General features: G+C 46.2%; 1 protein-coding gene across 5 annotated transcripts in view; it reads left to right on the top strand.

The window, feature by feature from the left end:
• The first annotated feature begins 7,962 nt into the window (after positions 1 to 7,962).
• Positions 7,963 to 18,139, top strand: part of BACH1 (BTB domain and CNC homolog 1) — an 85,202-nt gene continuing 75,025 nt past the window's right edge. For all 5 annotated transcript variants that reach the window (XR_009494760.1, XR_009494761.1, XM_059887428.1 and 2 more), the window contains exon 1: positions 7,963 to 7,990. The gene's annotated coding sequence lies outside the window, so the exon portion shown is untranslated. The remainder of the gene's footprint in view (positions 7,991 to 18,139) is intronic.

The following is an 18,139-nucleotide window of genomic DNA, read 5'->3' as shown; positions in this document are numbered from 1 at the left end:
GTAATCATAAGGGATTTGATTTAGGTCATACCTGAATGGTCTAATGGTTTTTCCCTACTTTCTTCAATTTAAGTCTAAATTTTGCAATAAGGAGTTCATGATCTGAGCCATAGTCAGCTCCCTGTCTTGTTTTTGCTGACTGGTATACAGCTTCTCCATCTTTGGCTGCAAAGAATATAATCAATCTGATTTTGGTATTGACCATCTGGTGATGTCCATGTGTAGAATCACCTCCTGTGTTATTGGCAGAGGGTGTTTGCTATGACCAGTGCATTCTCTTGGCAAAACTCTGTTCACTACCTATTTACTGAATAGGAAACATTAGTTCTCCAAAGCTGTGCCAGCTCCTGGCCATAATTCTGAATTGGTCTCTGTCAGTATCCTACTATTTTGCATTCACTGCCCCTCAATTGCTTTTCCTGACTGCATCACAGTTCTTTAAGTGGCATGGCTCCCAGGTATAGCTTCCAATTTTCTTCTACTTACTCCTACTTTCCTATCAAAATGCATTTCAACCCTATACACCATGAGTATTTTTATAAGTTTATTCTTTCTAGAGTTAATTGTGGTTGTCCTTGAAGGCAGCTTGATGTACTTGTCCTTTGAAGCAATTTTTATTTTAACAGAGAACTTCTGAATGTGCAAAACCTTTATCCTCCCCAAATTAATTTCCAAGGGATTTCAGACCCCAAATAGAGAAGTACAAAGGGCAAAACTTGATCTCTCTGGATCTGGTAACAGAAGTATGGATTTTGCCTATTAAAGATGATAAAAAAAAAAGTCTATGTTTATTTTTGCTTCCTTTCTATTGCACATCATGTGGTGCTTGCACATGGCTTTATGCTTGACTTCTCATTGCTAAGGATAAAGAATTAAACTATATTAGAGCTTGTTTTGGGAAACCCATGGGGCACATGTAGTTAATTAGAGATATGCCCTAGGTTTCCTTTCCTCATTTATCCTAAGGGATATAAAACATATCCCAATAGAGTTTCTTCTGGAAATCTTATTTAGCCAGGAGGCAATTTTTTTTAATGTTCTCATCAGTTTAAATGGATGCTTTTAGAACTCTAAACTTAATATTAATTCTAAAGTCTCCTTTTACTTAGGAAAAAATTCTCAAATTATTAGTGTGAAAAGACATTTTGTTTGACTAAATGGATTCAACATCTCCCAATTCTTACAGCTTCATGGCATAGATGTGAATTTCTTTATTTTGGCTGCTATAAGTTGATATGCTTCTTTCAATTCGTGTAATCTAACTGCAATGCAGACTTTGATGGTTCAGTTATAAAATGCATATTAAAAGAGGAAGAGTTTCAATTATGAAGATAACTCCATACAATTCCTTATGCTTCCCAATGTTTTTGAGGAGCTAAAATCCATTGTTCTGAACAATTTTAACTTCCTTCTTACCCCTTTTTGGCAACCATCCCACGTTTTAGAAGAGCCATTTCCTGGAATTTTATCAGAGAACTTTTACTGACTTAACTGCATCTCTCTTTTCTTATTTGTGACCTAGTTATACCTAAGAGGATATGGCAATCCAGAAATCAATAATGATACTCTGCAATTTCATAATGAAATCAATTTTTTGTCCTTTTAGTACTCTCAACACAATCATACTACTCTTCACTGCTGTTTTTTTGCTAGTTAGGGGTCATATGTATAGTTTGCATATGATCATAACAACTTATTCATTCCCACATAACTTAGGATATGTGACTTCAGGGTTCTCAGGGTGTGCTTCAAACAGAATAATATGGGGGACCTGGCAAAGCCTGGAAATAAAAGTTATCCGTTAAGGCTGCCTTTGGCTTCATTGAATTGACACTCAACTCTACAAGCCTGACTGAATAGGGTTTTTGTTTTTGTTTTTTTTCTGGTATGATAAGAAGAGTGAACCCCACAACCAGGACTGGTCATGAGCAGCTGACTTGAGCTTTTTATTAGCTTCCTGGTCTGCTATCCTTAGAGTGTGGTTCTCATCTTCAGGGATGAAAGAAAAGAGCCCTACTTCCAGTCACGCAAGGCAGGGAGGGCACAAGGCAAAACTGCACGTTGGCTGATTTGGTCTTCTGTTATCAGAAAAGTAAGTGCTTTCCTGGAACTGCTACTGAGTGTATACACACTTATATCTGGTTGACCAAGACCTAGGTCACATGGCTATGGGAGTCTGGAGTGGTGTTTTCAAGTGTTTTTAAGCACACATTCAATCAGAATTCCCTGGTGGCTCAGAGGGTAAAGTGTCTGCCTGCAATGAGGGAGATGTGGGTTCGATTCCTGGGTTGGGAAGATCCCCTGGAGAAGGAAATGGCAACCCACTCCAGTATTCTTGCCTGGAGAATCCCATGGATGGAGGATCCTGGTAGGTTACAGCCCATGGGGTTGCAAAGAGTCGGACAAGACTGAGCGACTTCATTTTCAATCAGTATAGAAAGAAGAAGGGGCGATGGATACTGAGTAGACAACTAGCCGTGCCTGCCAAACAGGGATCTAGGGAAAGAGAAGTGAATGGGTGGCATAGTGCCCCTGATCTAAAATTCACTAGCGATGAATACAAAGAGAGTTCCTGTGAAGTAGGGGACCTAGGACAGGTCACCCTGGGCTTTACCTTGTCACACTCAGTACTATTCTATACTTGTAGTCAGAAAACTTGAACTCTACTCCTCTCAGTGACTCTGTCTTTTGAATACTCACTCACTCGAAGCTGTAGAGGCAGGAAGACAACCAGAAAGATGATTTATTAGTTTATGATGAGAATATTGCCAGCAAACATACCAACTGTTGATGCTCACTAATGAAATAATCTTTCCCCGTAGGCAGATGTATATGTGAAGCAAATCATTAGAATGAAATCAAATGGCGATGTAAATGGGGTGACCTTGGTGGCTAATCTAGTGGAACTAAGACACGGTAGCCCTCAGCTCCCATCCTCCCTGCAACCTGTATGTAACAGTACCTGGGAATAAAATACAGTTTTCCTCACCTTCTGAGAGAAAGTAGAGTGTTCCTATGAAAGCTTTCATAAGCTGAAATGGCATAAAGTTAAGACATAATTACCTTAGGATATATATTGCTAATGAATGCTCAAAATAAATTGAGATAAAACACAGATGCTCGGATACAATTCAGAGCTGTGGCAACTTAACACTGAGATGCTGAGTGCAGTTCTCAGGGGATGAGCTGGGTGGCACCACTCTTGGCGAGCAGGATGTGCGCTGCCTCTATAAAATAGAAGTGTTAGTCGCTCAGTCGTGTCTGACTCTTTGCGACCTCATGGACTATACAGTCTGCCAGGTTCCTGTCCGTGGAATTCTCCAGGCAAGAACACTGGAGTGGGTAGCCATTCCCTTCTCCAGGGGATCTTCCGGACCCAGGGATTGAACCCAGAAATCCTGCATGGCAGGCAGAGTCTTTACTGTCTGAGGCACCAGGGCAGCCCTTCCTCTACGAAGGCTCACTGCAAAACCAAGTGTTAGTCGCTCAGTCTTCGAGACCCCATGGACTGCAGCCTGCCAGGCTCCTCTGTACATGGCATTCTCCAGGCAAGAATACTGGAGTGGGTTGCCATGCCTCTCTCCCAGAAACAAAAGCTGAATGCTATTTTCACTTTTTTCCATAAAAATAAAAACCCTCTTCAGATTTCTTTTTGTTAGTAAAACTAAGTACTCATGCAGGTGTTCTGTAAAAATCAAAGTGGTATAAAGCGAACTTTTGAAAATCAGGAGATACCTGTTACCGCGCCCTCACCCTCACACCCCAGTGCCAGCATGTGTTGCCCGTGTTTGCGTCTCTGGCTCCCCTCTTCTCGGCTTCAGATTTTGATGAGTTCCTCTTTTTGATAGTTACATTCTTTCTTCATATGTGTTTAATATATTCACTCTGGTTATCCCCAAGACTGGACCTGGTGAATAAAGCTGGGGACTGGCAGGAAACAGACAGGAAATGGACAGCAGTGTGCCCTGAGGCTCAGAGAAGGCGATGGCACCCCACTCCAGCACTCTTGCCTGGGAAATCCCATGGGTGGAGGAGCCTGGTGGGCTGCAGTCCATGGGGCCGCTAAGAGTCGGACATGACTGAGTGACTTCACTTTCACTTTTCACTTTCATGCATTGGAGAAGGAAATGGCAACCCACTCCAGTGTTCTTGCCTGGAGAATCCCAGGGACGGGGGCGCCTGGTGGGTTGCTGTCTGTGGGGTAGCACAGAGTTGGACAGGACTGATGCGACTTAGCAGCAGCAGCAGCAGCAGCAGCACCCTGAGGCAAGCCAAGGTGGAGGGTTAGCACCAGCCCTGGCATCATGTTGCTTTGGCAGTAGCTCCAGGTAAAGGCTGGGCTTCCCTGGTAGCTCTGGTAAAGAATCTGCCTGCCAGTGCAGGCGACAAGGGTTTGATTCCTGGGTCGGCAAGATATCCTGGAGTAGGAAACTGCAACCCACTCCAGTATTCTTGCCTGGGAAATCCCATGGACAGAGGAACCTGGTGGGCTACAGTCCATGGGGTCGCAAAGGGTCGGACACAACTGAGCCACTTTCACTTTCTTCACTTGATAGAGGCAGAGGACATCCTGAGTGTCAAGAGTTGGACATGTCTTAGTGACTGAACAACAACAATATATGTACAGTATATATTTGTGAAGAACAATTTTTAGCATTAATTTCTGAGAGAATAAGGATTTCTCTACTTAATTCTATCAACACAGCAGACTGAAGGAATTTTGGGGCACAATTAATTTGTAATTGAGGAGAATCTCAAGGGTCATCTCAGATCAAGGAGACTGACACAGGTTTAAAATGAGTCTCTTCTACATATTTCCTGTTTTATTTATTTGAACTTTCCTCTCAGCCTTGACCACTGACCTTGTGAGTTTTCTCACAAATTTAAGTACATTTTCATGCTCTACTCCATTACCAGACAATTTCCTTAACCAAACCACTCCAAGACTTAGTGGCTTAAGACAGCAATCATTTTATTATCTTAGTTTTTATGAATTCATTGCACTCTATTAGGAGTTTTTTAGTTTTGTTTTTGGCTGGGGTTGGAGTCGTGTTTAAACTTGACTAGAACAGAACATCAAAGATGACTCACTCATGACACATTTGATACCAAATATTGGCTGGTTGAGAGACATGGACGGTAGCCTGCCTGGGAAAGACTGAGGGCAGGAGGAGAAGGGGGCAACGGAGGAGGAGATGGTTAGATAACATCACTGACTCATGAATGATGAGTTTCAGAAAACTCCAGGAGACGGTGAAGGACAGGGAAGCCTGGTGTGCTGCAGTCCATGGGGTCACAAAGAGTCAAACACGACTGAGCAACTGAAAAACAACAAATTGCCTGGTTGTTCTGCTGGGGGCAGTTGACTAGAGAGGGTACACAAGTCCCATGCTGAGCTTGTCACAGCATGGTGACTTGTCTGAGAGGGAGGGTCCCAAGAAAGAGGAAGTGGGAGATGCCAATCCAAAGACTAAACCCAGAATTAACAGAGCATCATTTCTGCAGTGTTCTCCTGGCTCTGCAGTTATAGCATCAGTCCAGATTCAAATGGTTGGAAAACAAATTCCCCTCTTGATGGAGAGAGTGACAACAGAGTTTTTGCCATTTTTAATCCCCAACTGGTTTTTGGAGCCACAGGAATTTTTCCCTACTCAGACCCTACACTGAACCAATTAGGTTGTCATTAAATCTGGTATTCCAGTAGCACCTCTTTCACCAATTTGGCCCCTGTCACATTAAGTTCTTCTGCTCCAATATTGTCTTCTTTCTTTCTCTATTACTGCCTTTTAAAAAACTGAAGTATAGCTGATGTACAATATTATATGTTATATGTTACAGGTGTATAATATAGTGACTTAGAATTTTTAAAGTTATACTTCATTTATTGTCATCATAAAATAAATATGGCTGTGTTGTACAATATATCCTTATACTAATAGTTTATTTTTAAATTATTTTTGCCTTTTTTAAATCAGAAGTTGTGAACATCCCAAGTCAGAGACTACATTCCTTTCACCTTACTTACCATTTCAATATTAAATAAACACAAGGGTTTCCCAGATGGCGCTAGTAGTAGAGAACCCACCTGCCAATGCAGGAGACATAAAAGATGCAGGTTTGGTTCCTGGATTAGGAAGATCCCCTGGAGAAGAGGATGGCAACCCACTCCAGTATTCCTGCCTGGAGAATCCCATGGATGGAGGAGCCTGGCGGGCTACAGTCCATAGGGTGGCAAAGAGTCAGGGACTTAGCACACATGCATGCACAAACTCAGGCAGCCTGAAATGCCATCTGCCTTCTCCCTTTAGACTGTTGCATACAGTCTTCCCTCCTTAGCTTATGGGGGCCTATTCTTCAATGTAAATGTCACCTCCTGTCCAAATTCTAGGTTACAGTCAATCACTTCGCCCCTTGGACTCTGCACAATTTCACTCGTCATTTTCTCGTGTATTTTGGATATAACTCAAATGTCCCTCAGTCTCAGTCTGTGAGTACAAATGTAGTCACGAAAGTGACAATACCTGACTTTTGTTAACTTGGCAGCCTTTTTTGCACTGGGAGGTGCAGAGTTGTCTTCCTTCCTACCCCAGAATGAGCCTTCACCTCCTGGTGCTGCAAAAACACTGGAGTGGGTTGCCATTTCCTTCTCCAGTGCATAAGAGTGAAAAGTGAAAGTGAAGTCGCTCAGTCGTGTCCGACTCTCAGCGACCGCATGGACTGTAGCCCACCAGGCTCCTCCATCCATGGGATTTTCCAAGCAAGAGTACTGGAGTGGGGTGCCATTGCCTTCTCCGCCTGGCGCTGATGCTGTCCAACCATCAGTGACTTGTGTTTCAACAATCAAAAGCCGTTCGCAAAATCCCAAGATCCGGCCTCCAACCGATCGGCACAGTGAAAGGGACACTCGGGTCTCCCGTTAGATTGGTAAGTGTAGGCTTTTTGCCAGGTGGGCGTCTCTGCCCACAGTTAGTGCTTTGAACTGCAGAGATGCTTAAGTAGACTGGGAACTTAATTTTAAAGCCGACAACTGGATAAACACCAGAATAAACAGCAGAAGAGATGGATGTCTGACCTGGGACCGAGATGAGCTGGCTGACACCACTAGGACACTGAACCCGTTCCCAAGTTTCCTGGCAGCCACGGCGTAAAGGGGACACCTGCTAGCCGACGCTGTTGTTTTCACTGTCAGACACCAGGGCTGCCAGATGCTTTCTACAAAATCCTGGGTGCATTTGATGCGTCTTTATCAGAAAGCTCAAATACCTGCGAACCTGGGCCCCCTGCCACACCCAGGAGAAGGCAGAGGAGCGTGCTGCCATAAGCTACCTCTGATGGGGTCTGGTCTGGGGAGAGGGACGTGGGCCGGCGCTCGTCTTCCCCTCCTGGTGTCCGCTGGCACTCGACTCCGGGTGTCCAGGCAACACTCCGAGCGAGCAGGCCATCAGGCTTTTCCTTTCCTCTTGAAGCAGGAAAGGAGGAGATGATGGTCCTCAGGTGTTTTTTTTTTTTTTTTTTCGTTCAGACAGCGGGCTGTGCCTGCAAAGGGGCGCCGTCCGCGGAGGTTGCAAAGACACCATCCCCTGCTAGACTACCCTGCCCTGCCCGGTACCCGCGTACGGTCCCTCCCTGCATTCCCGTCGGGTGGGCTTCTGGCAGCAGGGAGCGAGCTGCAGGCATCCGCAGAGTCGGGATTCCCGGCAGGCGTATAGGGCGGGCTTTTCGGGAGGGCGGGGTTTAGGCGCGCAGGAGCGGGAGGGGCGGGGCCTCTTGAGGTTGGCCTACGGGGCGGGGCCTCGTGAAATGGGTGGGCGGGGCTGCGGGACCGGGAAGGGGCGGGGCGGTGGCAGCCGCGGCTTAGGAGCGAAGGGAGGGGTGGGGCCCGGAGGGGGAGGCTGGCCGCCGGGAGGGAGTGAGTCACCTGATCGCTGCCCGCGCGGCCCGTCTGGCTCGCTCGCCGCCGTCAGTCGGGCCGCGCCGCGCCTCGGCTGTGGTGAGTGGCTCTCCCGTCCCGGGCGCCGTTCGCCGGGAGCGTTCGGCGCGGCGGTGGCGCGCGGTCGGGGCCGTCGGCGGTCTTCGGGCGGATCCAGGGGTGGCGGCGGAGGGGAGGACTAGGGGCGGCGGCTCACTGGGTCTGGGCGGCGGGCGCGGGGGGCCTCGGAGCAGGGCCCGCGCGGGGCGGCTCGGGCTCGGGCTCGGGTTCCTGGAAGGGGCCGCGTCCGCCGGAAGGGGCGAGCGGCCCCGCGCGCCGCCGCCAGCGCCGCTGTTTACGGGCCGGCTCTGTACTTTACCCGGCGCCGCGGGGCTGGGGCGGGGGGCCCTCCGCCGCCTCCCGGGCGCACCTCACCCCCGCCCTGATGCCGCGCGCGGTGTGCCCGGCTGTGACACCTCAGCAGCGCCCGCACGGCCGGCCTGGCTTCGTATTGTTCTCCCGCCCACCCTCGGCCGCTGCGGCCCGCGAGCTGTCGGCCTCCCGTCTGCCCAGGGGGAGAGCCGGGGGGTGTAGGTGGCGCGTGTGATCGCGGACTCAGAAAGGCCGAGTCGGTGGCTGGAGCACAACCACCACCTTGAGGAGCTGGCTGGGTTTCGCCAAGACTGGTTTGGGGGGAGCCCCCAGGGGATCCCAGGATCCCCTCCCCACCCACCCCCCCACCCTCTTTGTTGGGAGTTTTGCTCAGCACGCTGTAATCAAAGGCTCCCACAGTCGGGTGAGAGTGGGAGTTGCTCGTAGAGACGCCAGCTTTGTGCGTGTTTCAGGCGAGTGCCGTCGCTCGCGCGTCTTTGCGCGGCAGTTTTGTGTCATTGAGTAGAATCGTGCAGAAAGGCTTTTATGCAAAGTGAGCGTTGGGTTCGGGCTGATTCCGAGGTAGAGCGTAGTAGTCATTGTGGAAGAAATTGCGTGGGGGCGGGGGCGGGGGGAAACAAGCTGCGAGGTCACTCTCGGAGGAACAAAGGCTGTTTTGTAGGGACGCCTTGTCTTTTGGGCGAGAATTCTGTCAGTATCGGGTGTGGAGGGCTAGATCTTGGGTTCCTGTGTTTTGACACTCCTTGTAGCCAGGAGGGGTTTGCCTTTCCGGCTGCAGTTCCGAATGGTAAAGGGGGTGGAAACACCCGGGCGTGCGAGTGACGGAGCGCGGTTGAGCGCTTCACATGGTCAAGCAGAGAAGTGGGAAGAGGCCGGCTGGCTTCTTCCTGGTCTTGGGTAGTGGTGCAAGGGCTGCCTGGACTGGAAAAGGCTCCCTATTTCAGCCTTTGGAATAAAGAAAGATGTTAGTCGTTCAGTCGTGTCTAACTCTCTTGTACCCCGTGGTCTGTAGCCCGCCAGACTCCTCTGTCCGTGGAATTCTCCAGGCAAGAATACTGGAGTGGGTTGCCATTCCCTTCTCCAGGGGAATCTTCCTCACCCAGGGATCGGACCTGGGTCTCCCACTTTACAGGCAGATTCTTTACCGTCTGAACCACTAGGGAAGCCTGGGGACGGGGCGGGGTGGGGGTGGGGGAGACACCTGGTGTCAGCCTGCTGTAGGACCGCCTTGGTTTAAGTGATAGCCTGGCATCGTGCGTGATTGTTGTTGTTTAACCTATAGCCGTGTCAAGTGCTTTACCATTGTTCCGTTTGTTGGTTGGCTCGCAAGGTAAATGACTCCTTAAAAAGAAAGTTGGGCTGCTGAGTCATTCGCCCCAGCCGGAGAGGTAATTAGGAACAGCTGGTGCCGGTACGCTCATCACATGCCTCCACTATAAAAGGCCAAGGAGCACTCCAGAAGGGTTGCCTCAGAGGCCTGAAGCTGGGGTTGTGTGTGAGTGGATGCAGGTAATCAGTGGGTGAGGTGCCAGCACTCTTAGGAAGCGGCCAACTAACGCTGAGGTGGTGTTTAAACACAGAGCAGCCTCGTGACCTACTGCCTAAGAAGTTTGTGCCAGTGAGAGCTAAAACAGAGGAAGAAATGTGCAGCTAGGAGTCACCTCCCAACAGTACTGTAACAGAAATATTCATTTCTCTTACTGCACTCAGGGTTTTTTTTGTTTCCCTGTGGTTTTGCTGTTGTGTGGTGTATACATCTCAGAAAACGCGCTTAATCTGTCCTTCATATTTAGGAGAACACCGAAGGAGCCTGCCTCTTGGTTTTTCATGGACCGTGGCTTTTCAGGCACACAGTAGTAGTTTCCGGTGGCGGAGAGGAGAACGTGGGTGGAATTAACAGGTCTCTTTGGGTCAAGTCTAGAAAGTGCTGACTGATGGAAGGCAAACCATATGGCTGTCTGTCTTATTGTCTGAGGAGTGATGACGCTGGTGTCTTTCCAAGTTGGATCATTACTTCTTGCTTTAAAAAACGCCCGAGACCCAAGCATACAGTCCCTGTTGTCTACAAAGTTTAGGGATGGGGAATGTGAACTGGGAGCAGCTGGCCCTTATCTGTGGTCACAAGAATGAATCTTTTTTCTTTTTGATGGGCTTTTATTTAAGATATTTTGTAGTGGAAAATGGTCCTTTACGTTTGCAACTAGAAGAGATTAGAAATCATGAATTTTTTAGGGATTTGGGCTTCTAAGGTGGGTGCCAGATGATTCATTTGGAAGAAAACAATAAGCCCTTGGTTTTTTTAAAACATCACTTCTATAAAATAAGAAAGACATTAATCTTCAAGGTACAGACTAACAGTAGTACATGCATGTTTTATAACGTAGATTTTTTGCATGCCCCCCCCCCCTCCCCTGCAACCCCACCGTTGGGAACATAGTTTGTTAACCACTGCCAATAGTACTCTTTCAACAACAACTAGGGTTTATTTTTTTTTTTAAACTTGTGATTTCCTCTTAAAAGCTATCATTCTTTCAGATGTTCTTAATTAATATAAATTATTTCACATGTGGTTTTTTTTAAAATCCTGTATATTAAAGATTTAGAAGCTTGAGGGTACATTTATTTCATCATTACACTGTTGATGTTGAGAATGGAAAGAACAAAAAATGCAGAGTTGCCCATTACCTATGATACCATGTATGTTGAATTTGGAGACAAGTCAGGAGGTTGGTTTGTTTCATGGATAGGATCTGAAGTGTAGTAATAAGTGAAAGAGTATAATGGGACCACCGGAAAAGAATCTGCACACTGCAGTATAATTTGTATGTAACATATTCTTTGAACAATTACTCTGTGCTGTTACACCTCAAAGTCTGCATTTTTAGGGGGCCAAGTTTACAAGGGGCCCCTTTAACAAGGATTAAGAAGACTACATATTGAGCAGATCACTTGGAAAGTGGCATTTCTCCCCTTAGGAGAATGTGATTTACTCAGAAAATCAGCCTTCTAGGCATGCTGGGGGATGGTGAGTATTTACCATTCAGTTAAAATCTTGTAGGCCATATGCCTTTTGCACTCCTGTACTGTGAGAAATGATGTTGAGAATAATGGTCACAAAACCCCTTAAAATGGCCAGTTGTCAGAGATTCTCATCACAATGCTTATCCTCTCCAAGACTTAGGTTTAAGGAATTATCTCTTCCTCCCAGCTTTCTGACCAATGTTCTGTTAATGGGAGAATCGTCCTAACCCTAAACTCGATTTCCTGAGGCTTCTACATAGGAGACATAAGAGACGCAGGTTTGATCCCTGGATTGGGAAGATTTCCTGGAGAGGGGAATCGCAACCCGCTCCAGTATTCTTGCCTAGAGAATCTGCATGAACAGAAGAGCTGTACAGTCCGTGGGTCACAAAGAGTTGGACATGACTTAGTACACGCATGCACTACTAAATGGTGTATTTTATGTGGTGGAATGGATGACTTATGAAACTATTTTAATTAAAAAAAATATGCCAAATAAGGTAATCTGCCCAAGCCCAAGGTATGGGTAGTTTGAGCACTAATTGCCTGGATCCAGGCCCCTTGGAGAAAGCAAACGTTTCATGACTGCAGATAAAATAGAGCCGTACACCCACCGTGAAACCTGGGCTTCTGGCTGCCATAGTATTGACAGAACTGAAGTGGTGGGTCTGATCACTGTACAGTTGACAGAGAAGCAGTAAGCAGAGTTACTGACAGTGAGTCACCTAAAGCCAGACTGCTGAAGGTCAAGTTCTTGCTCTGTTACTTACCTGCCATGAAGCCTCAGACAGGTTACTTCATTTAGTCGTGTCTCCTTTTCTCATCTGTAAAATGGAATGATGATAATATAATCTGCGTCATAGAGGTGGTTGCAGATTAAGTACATTAATATGTGTTAAGTGGTTAGAACAGTGCTGGCTCCACATTAAACATCAATATGGTTGGTTGTGATCGTCTGTTCTTTAGTTCATTGAAATACTTGGTTACAGTCCTGTCTTGTCGCCTCCTTGAGCTGCTTTCAACCATTGATCAGAGGAGAGATTGAAGAGAAGCCCGTGGGTGTGCCACGCGTGGCTGTTACTGGGAAAACAGCTCAAGTGAACATCCTGACAAATCGCTAGCAGCATCTCAAACAGAGACCACTTCTGAGGGCAAGGAGCACAGGACATGGTTTTTTATTAAAGGGATCAGCCGATTAAACAGTCTCAGCCAAATGCTCTAGAGGCTGTTATTACAGTTAATTGGAATTGGCTTTTTAATAAATGAAAACACCTGCCATCCTGCATCTAATCTATTTATTCCTCCCCTTATGGTTGAGGACGCTGTGGTCTGGCAGGTTAGTAACCTGTCCGGTCTCTTCCTGCTTATTAACATCAAGACAGAACTGATTTATTAATATTGATTCTCCTTTACAGCTTGTATGTCGTGAACATTTGCAATGTAAATTTACCTGCCAGTTAGTTACATCTAGGTGGTGTACTTTTTAAAAAATGACGTCCCTGTATTAATATAGAGAGGTATCCATGATGAACAGTGGATGTATTTAGCATATAGCTTCTTGCATCTATTAGTAGTTCAGAAAGGTCATGTCAAAGGTTTTGAGCATCCTTTTGACTAGAATGTGTCAGTTTCTTACTGATAATGATATATGTCTTCTATTTGGTCTCCATGGAACATTTAATGTGGTTTGGCTGTGTGTGTTCAGTAAACTGTCAGATGCTGCATTGGTGGTATAATGTGGATTCATTTTAGTTCTGTGCTTTGGAAATTGGGAATTTTCGAAAGAGTGAAAGAAAAAAGTGTTTGCTAAACTCTTAAGTTACTTGAAATGTGTACCAAATTAAAACTCTTGATCATTGAGAATTCTGCTTTCTGTTTGCCTCATGGGTGTGAGGATTGAGGAAGCAGCTGGATTTAAATCATTCTTTTAGTTCATCTCCTAAGATAGAAAGAAAATTGATCTTGTGACTTCTTTGTCCTTGTAATTGACTTAGGATTAGATTGGGCAAAATATAATTTGGGTTGTCTGGCTACTATTCTCCTTTAATATGATCACTCCTCTAGAACCGATCCTTTGTGTTATTGAGGATCAGGGCCAGTTTAGAGAATATTAATAGCATCATAAAAATTGTCCCCAAGCAAATGTAAGGAACAAAGACAGAGCGGCTGCCAGGATCTTGGTTGTTAATGACTGTCCTAGAAGCACAGCGGGCATGCCATGGAGTCAGCGGGCTGCTGGCTCCTTTCTCAGTACTGACACTGTTTAGAGAATGTTACCTCCATGCAGCTGAAGCTCTGTGCAAGTCATGGCCTTTTAAAAAATAAACATAAGTCATTTTCTTCGGAGAAGGCAATGGCACCCCACTCCAGTACTCTTGCCTGGCAAATCCCATGGACGGAGGAGCCTGGTAGGCTGCAGTCCATGGGGTCCTAAGAGTCAGACACGACTGAGCGACTTCACTTTCACTTTTCACTTTCATGCATTGGAGAAGGAAACGGCAACCCACTCCAGTGTTCTTGCCTGGAGAAACCCAGGGACGGGGGAGCCTGGTGGGCTGCCGTCTATGGGGTCGCACAGAGTTGGACACGACTGAAGCGACTTAGCAGCAAGTCATTTTCTTAATGGCTTAGGAAACTTAGTAATCAAAGGATATTTTTGTAAAGAAATAACAGTCCCCCAGGTACTATCTGGTAAAGTCATTTTTACTTTGTCATTTCTTAGATTGGATCTTAGTCATCGTGGTCAGCTGCACTCCATTTCCCCATCCCCCATTAAAGTCAAATTACATTAAAAAGCACTTTATATGATGGGGTCATTTTTTCCATTTGTTTGTTGCCTGGACGTTGGCAGTATCCCACCTCTAAGGTTATAGACTAACCATGGTATGTGTATAGAGAATGTCTTGCCTTCTCCCTTCCTCTTCCCCAACACACACACTGATCTCTCTCTTTATTGACTGGTCAGCCTCTAGGATTCACAAGGGAGATGTTTTTGCCTAAGGAGGTGACCTCCTAGGACCCTGTTGGAATGATATGACCCATCCACTTCACTTCCTACTTGCTGCTATCTTCATATCCTTAATACCTTATTCTCCTCTAAAGTGTGCCAGCGTCTTTTGGAATTTAGTTAAATCAGTGAGGAGACGTACTTGTCCTTCAGAGAGTTTGCTATAAAATGGGCAGCTATAAAAGATTTATTAGTCTTTCAATGAATTGATTAGGTTTCAATGATTAGGTTGTCTTTTTGGAGTAAGTGGGGTTTGGTAAGATCAGTAATTTCATTTGATCAGTAATTTCATCACTGATTTCATTAGCATTTTGCACTGAACTGTATTATAAACTGTGGTTGTCAGATCTTGGTCCAAGACACTTTTCATTTTCAAAGTATCTTGTTGTTCAGTCTCAGTTGTGTCCAGCTCTTTGTGACGCCATGGACTAGAGCACATCAGGCTTCCCTGTCCTTTACCATCTCCTGGAGCTTGCTCGTGTCCATTGAGTAGGTGATGCCATTCAACCATCTCATCCTCTGTCGTCCCCTTCTTCTTTTGCCTTCAGTCTTGCCCAGCATCAGGGTCTTTTCCAATGAGTTGGCTGTTCGCATCAGGTGGCCAAAGTATTGGAATTTCAGCTTTAGCATCAGTCCCTCCAATGAATATTCAGGATTGATTTCCTTTAGGATTGAGTGATTTGATCTCCTTGCAGTCCAAGGGACTCTCAAGAGTCTTCTCCAATATCACAGTTCAAAAGCATCAATTCTTCGGTGCTCAGCCTTCTTTATGGTCCAGCTCTCACATCCATACATGACTACTGAAAAATATCTAGTGTCTCTTTATTTACTGTTTTTCTGAGGAGTGTTCCCAGCATGGCCCAGGACTCTCCTCTGCTGCTGCTGCTGCTAAATCACTTCAGTCGTATCCGACTCTGTGTGACCCCATAGACGGCAGCCCACTAGGCTCTCCCGCCCCTGGGATTCTCCAGGCAAGAACACTGGAGTGGGTTGCCATTTCCTTTTCCAATGCATGAAAGTGAAAAGTGAAAGTGAAGTCGCTCAGTCGTGTCCGACTCTTAGGACCCCATGGACTGCAGCCTACCAGGCTCCTCCATCCATGGGATTTTCCAGGCAAGAGTACTGGAGTAGGGTGCCATTGCCTTCTAGATAGGATTTATTACTAAAATTAGAAAGGGAAGTAAGAAAAAAGCCATTGCTCTTTTAATCAGTTCTTTCACACTCAGAAGTGACTTTTGAAGTAGAAAAGCATTTTTGCTTAACTGAGTAGAGTTCTCTGCTTACATCCCTTCATTCCTAGTTGTCATACCAAAGGAAGTGCTGGGTAGGGCTGAATCTGGAACTTCCACCAACTTTGCCTGCTTCCTTGTCTCTTGGACTGTTGCAAGTACAGTTTAAGCTCTAATGTATTTCTTTGGTTTTTGCGTGTGTGTGTGTGTATGCTTGTGCGCGGCTGGCCTTTGAGGTGTGCCCGTTGTCACTGGTCAGATGCGTTGCCAGCTCCAGGCCCCGGGAGGGCTGGGACGCCCCTTCCTCCCTGGCACAGGTTGGCAGCAGGGCTTCCTCCCTGGCGCAGGTTGGCAGCAGAGCTGACCAGTGGCAGAGTCACCCAGATCCTGGCACGCCTTCCCGCCATTGGTTCTGAGATACCAATGGTATCTCAGGGTGTGGAAACGCCCTCCCCTCTGCTACTGAGTTAACTCTGACCAGCCCTCTGATTCCTGGAGAGTAAAGAAGAATTGTGTCTTCAGGTTTCAAGGCACTTTGCTCTCTTGTTTTCCTGTGCATTTGTTGTTCTTCCCAGCTTAACACACACAAAGGCATATTCTGGTGCTTGTAGATTGTAGGGTTGCTACACTCATTTCAACATTCGGGATATGCCTGTCTGTTAGGCATTGGATTTCCATTTCATTTATGAAACACATATTTGTGCTTTATATGCCAGGAACTTTTCTAGATATTGGCAGTGTTTTCAGAGATTATAATCTGCAGGGCAAACCATTACTGTAGCGTGTGTTCATTGCCAAAATAGCAACATGTCAAATGTGCCTTGAAAATGTAGGGTAGAAGAAGCATAAGTTTTGGGAAATTTAAAAAGCCTAGGAATGTCAATGATGAGTGCATAGTTTAGGGGAGGAAACAGCTTGTTTTGATAGCTTTTTTGAGAAGAGTAGAGAAGAGAGAGCGGTTTTAGTAGGGGGAGGTTGGGTCAGAAAGATGTGTCTGTGTGTGTATGTTTTTAAAAGTAAGGTCAGTGAGAAAAAGTTGAAAATGCAGGATATATGTTTATTTTGCCCACGGCTAGTTCCTCTTAAGGTTGCAAGATGACTGCCACAAGTTCAAGTGTACACGTAAGTATGACTAAGTTTCTTGGAAGAAGCCTTTTTTTTTTCCTGTGATGTCTCTCTATCAGTGATAAAAGCCTTTCCCAAAGACCTCATAGTAGATGCCACCCCAGCCTCTCCTCTGTTGAGTCAGCATTGCATAAATTTATGTCTAAACAAGTCAGTGTCAAGGGAAGGGGACCACAGTGACTGGCTGAAACGGATTGTGATTCGTCTTAGGTTGGGACTAGGGTTTGTTACCCCCAGAAACGCACGCCCTCAGGTGGAGTAGACTTGTAGGCACAGTCAGGATTTGGTTAGAAAACGAGGGGGGCGAATGATAGCTGGATGGCCCGCAGGATCGTGCTTGCCTGCTACTTACACCAACACTACAGGCAGACAGGTACTTTTTTTTTTTTTATTGGAGTATATTTGCTTTACAATTGGAGTGTATTTCTGCTGGACAGCAAAGTGAATCAGCTGTATGTACACATATATCCTTTACCTCTTAAGCCTCCCCTCTCCCCCAAGCCCCACCAGTCCACCCTTCTAGGTGGCCACAGTGCACCGAGCTGAGCTCCCTGTGTTACACGGCAGCTTCCCACTAGCTATCTGTATTACACGTGGTAGCATATAGAGAAGGCAGTGGCACCCCACTCCGGTACTCTTGCCTGGAAAATCTTATGGATGGAGGAGCCTGGTGGGCTGCAGTCCATGGGGTCACTGAGGGTTGGACACGACTGAGCGACTTCACTTTCACTTTTCACTCTTATGCATTGGAGAAGGAAATGGCAACCCACTCCAGTGTCCTTGCCTGGAGAATCCCAGGGACGGCGGAGCCTGGTGGGCTGCCGTCTGTGGGGTCGCACAGAGTCGGACACGACTGAAGTGACTTAGCAGCAGCAGCATATAAATGTCATTGCTACTCTGTAGACACATACTTCTGAGTAGAGAGAGAATATGTGGTTGTCTTTGGATTTGGGGTTTTAGGTGATTTTTTTCCCCTCTTATTTCCTACTATGATCAAGTATTATTTTTACCATCAGATCACATAAATGTTTTATTTTTAAATGTTTAACTTTTAAAGTTGTGAAAATTTGCCCATTCTACCCCAAAAATTAGGTGTAGAAGGAATATATTTCTTTCGGTCCTCTGAACAGTTCTACAGTTCTCTGTGATCCTCCTCCTGCTTGCAGGGAAAGGAGAATACATAAGTGTGTCTTGTAGCTTCTGATTGTATCTAACCCAAGAGGAACCACTCTCTCTCCGCCTCTGTAGGGCACGCCCACCTGTGATGTCTGTGGCTGTCGTGAGTGGTGAGGCTAGTCCAGCTTGGGTAGTTGGTTCATTGCCTGAATCGGCCAGGACCCTTTGGAACCCACGTCCTTGAATCTGGTTACAAACAGATCCGTCAGTCCCTCTTTACACACTCATTCTTGTCGGAGGGAAAGCTGTCCTGTGGTTAGCTTGTTTGCCATACCTTTC

This window comes from Bos taurus, chromosome 1, assembly GCF_002263795.3.
Source record: "Bos taurus isolate L1 Dominette 01449 registration number 42190680 breed Hereford chromosome 1, ARS-UCD2.0, whole genome shotgun sequence".
NCBI lineage: Eukaryota > Metazoa > Chordata > Mammalia > Artiodactyla > Bovidae > Bos > Bos taurus.
The sequence above is the reverse complement of the archived record's forward strand: the minus strand, read 5'-3'. Positions and strand labels throughout refer to the sequence as shown.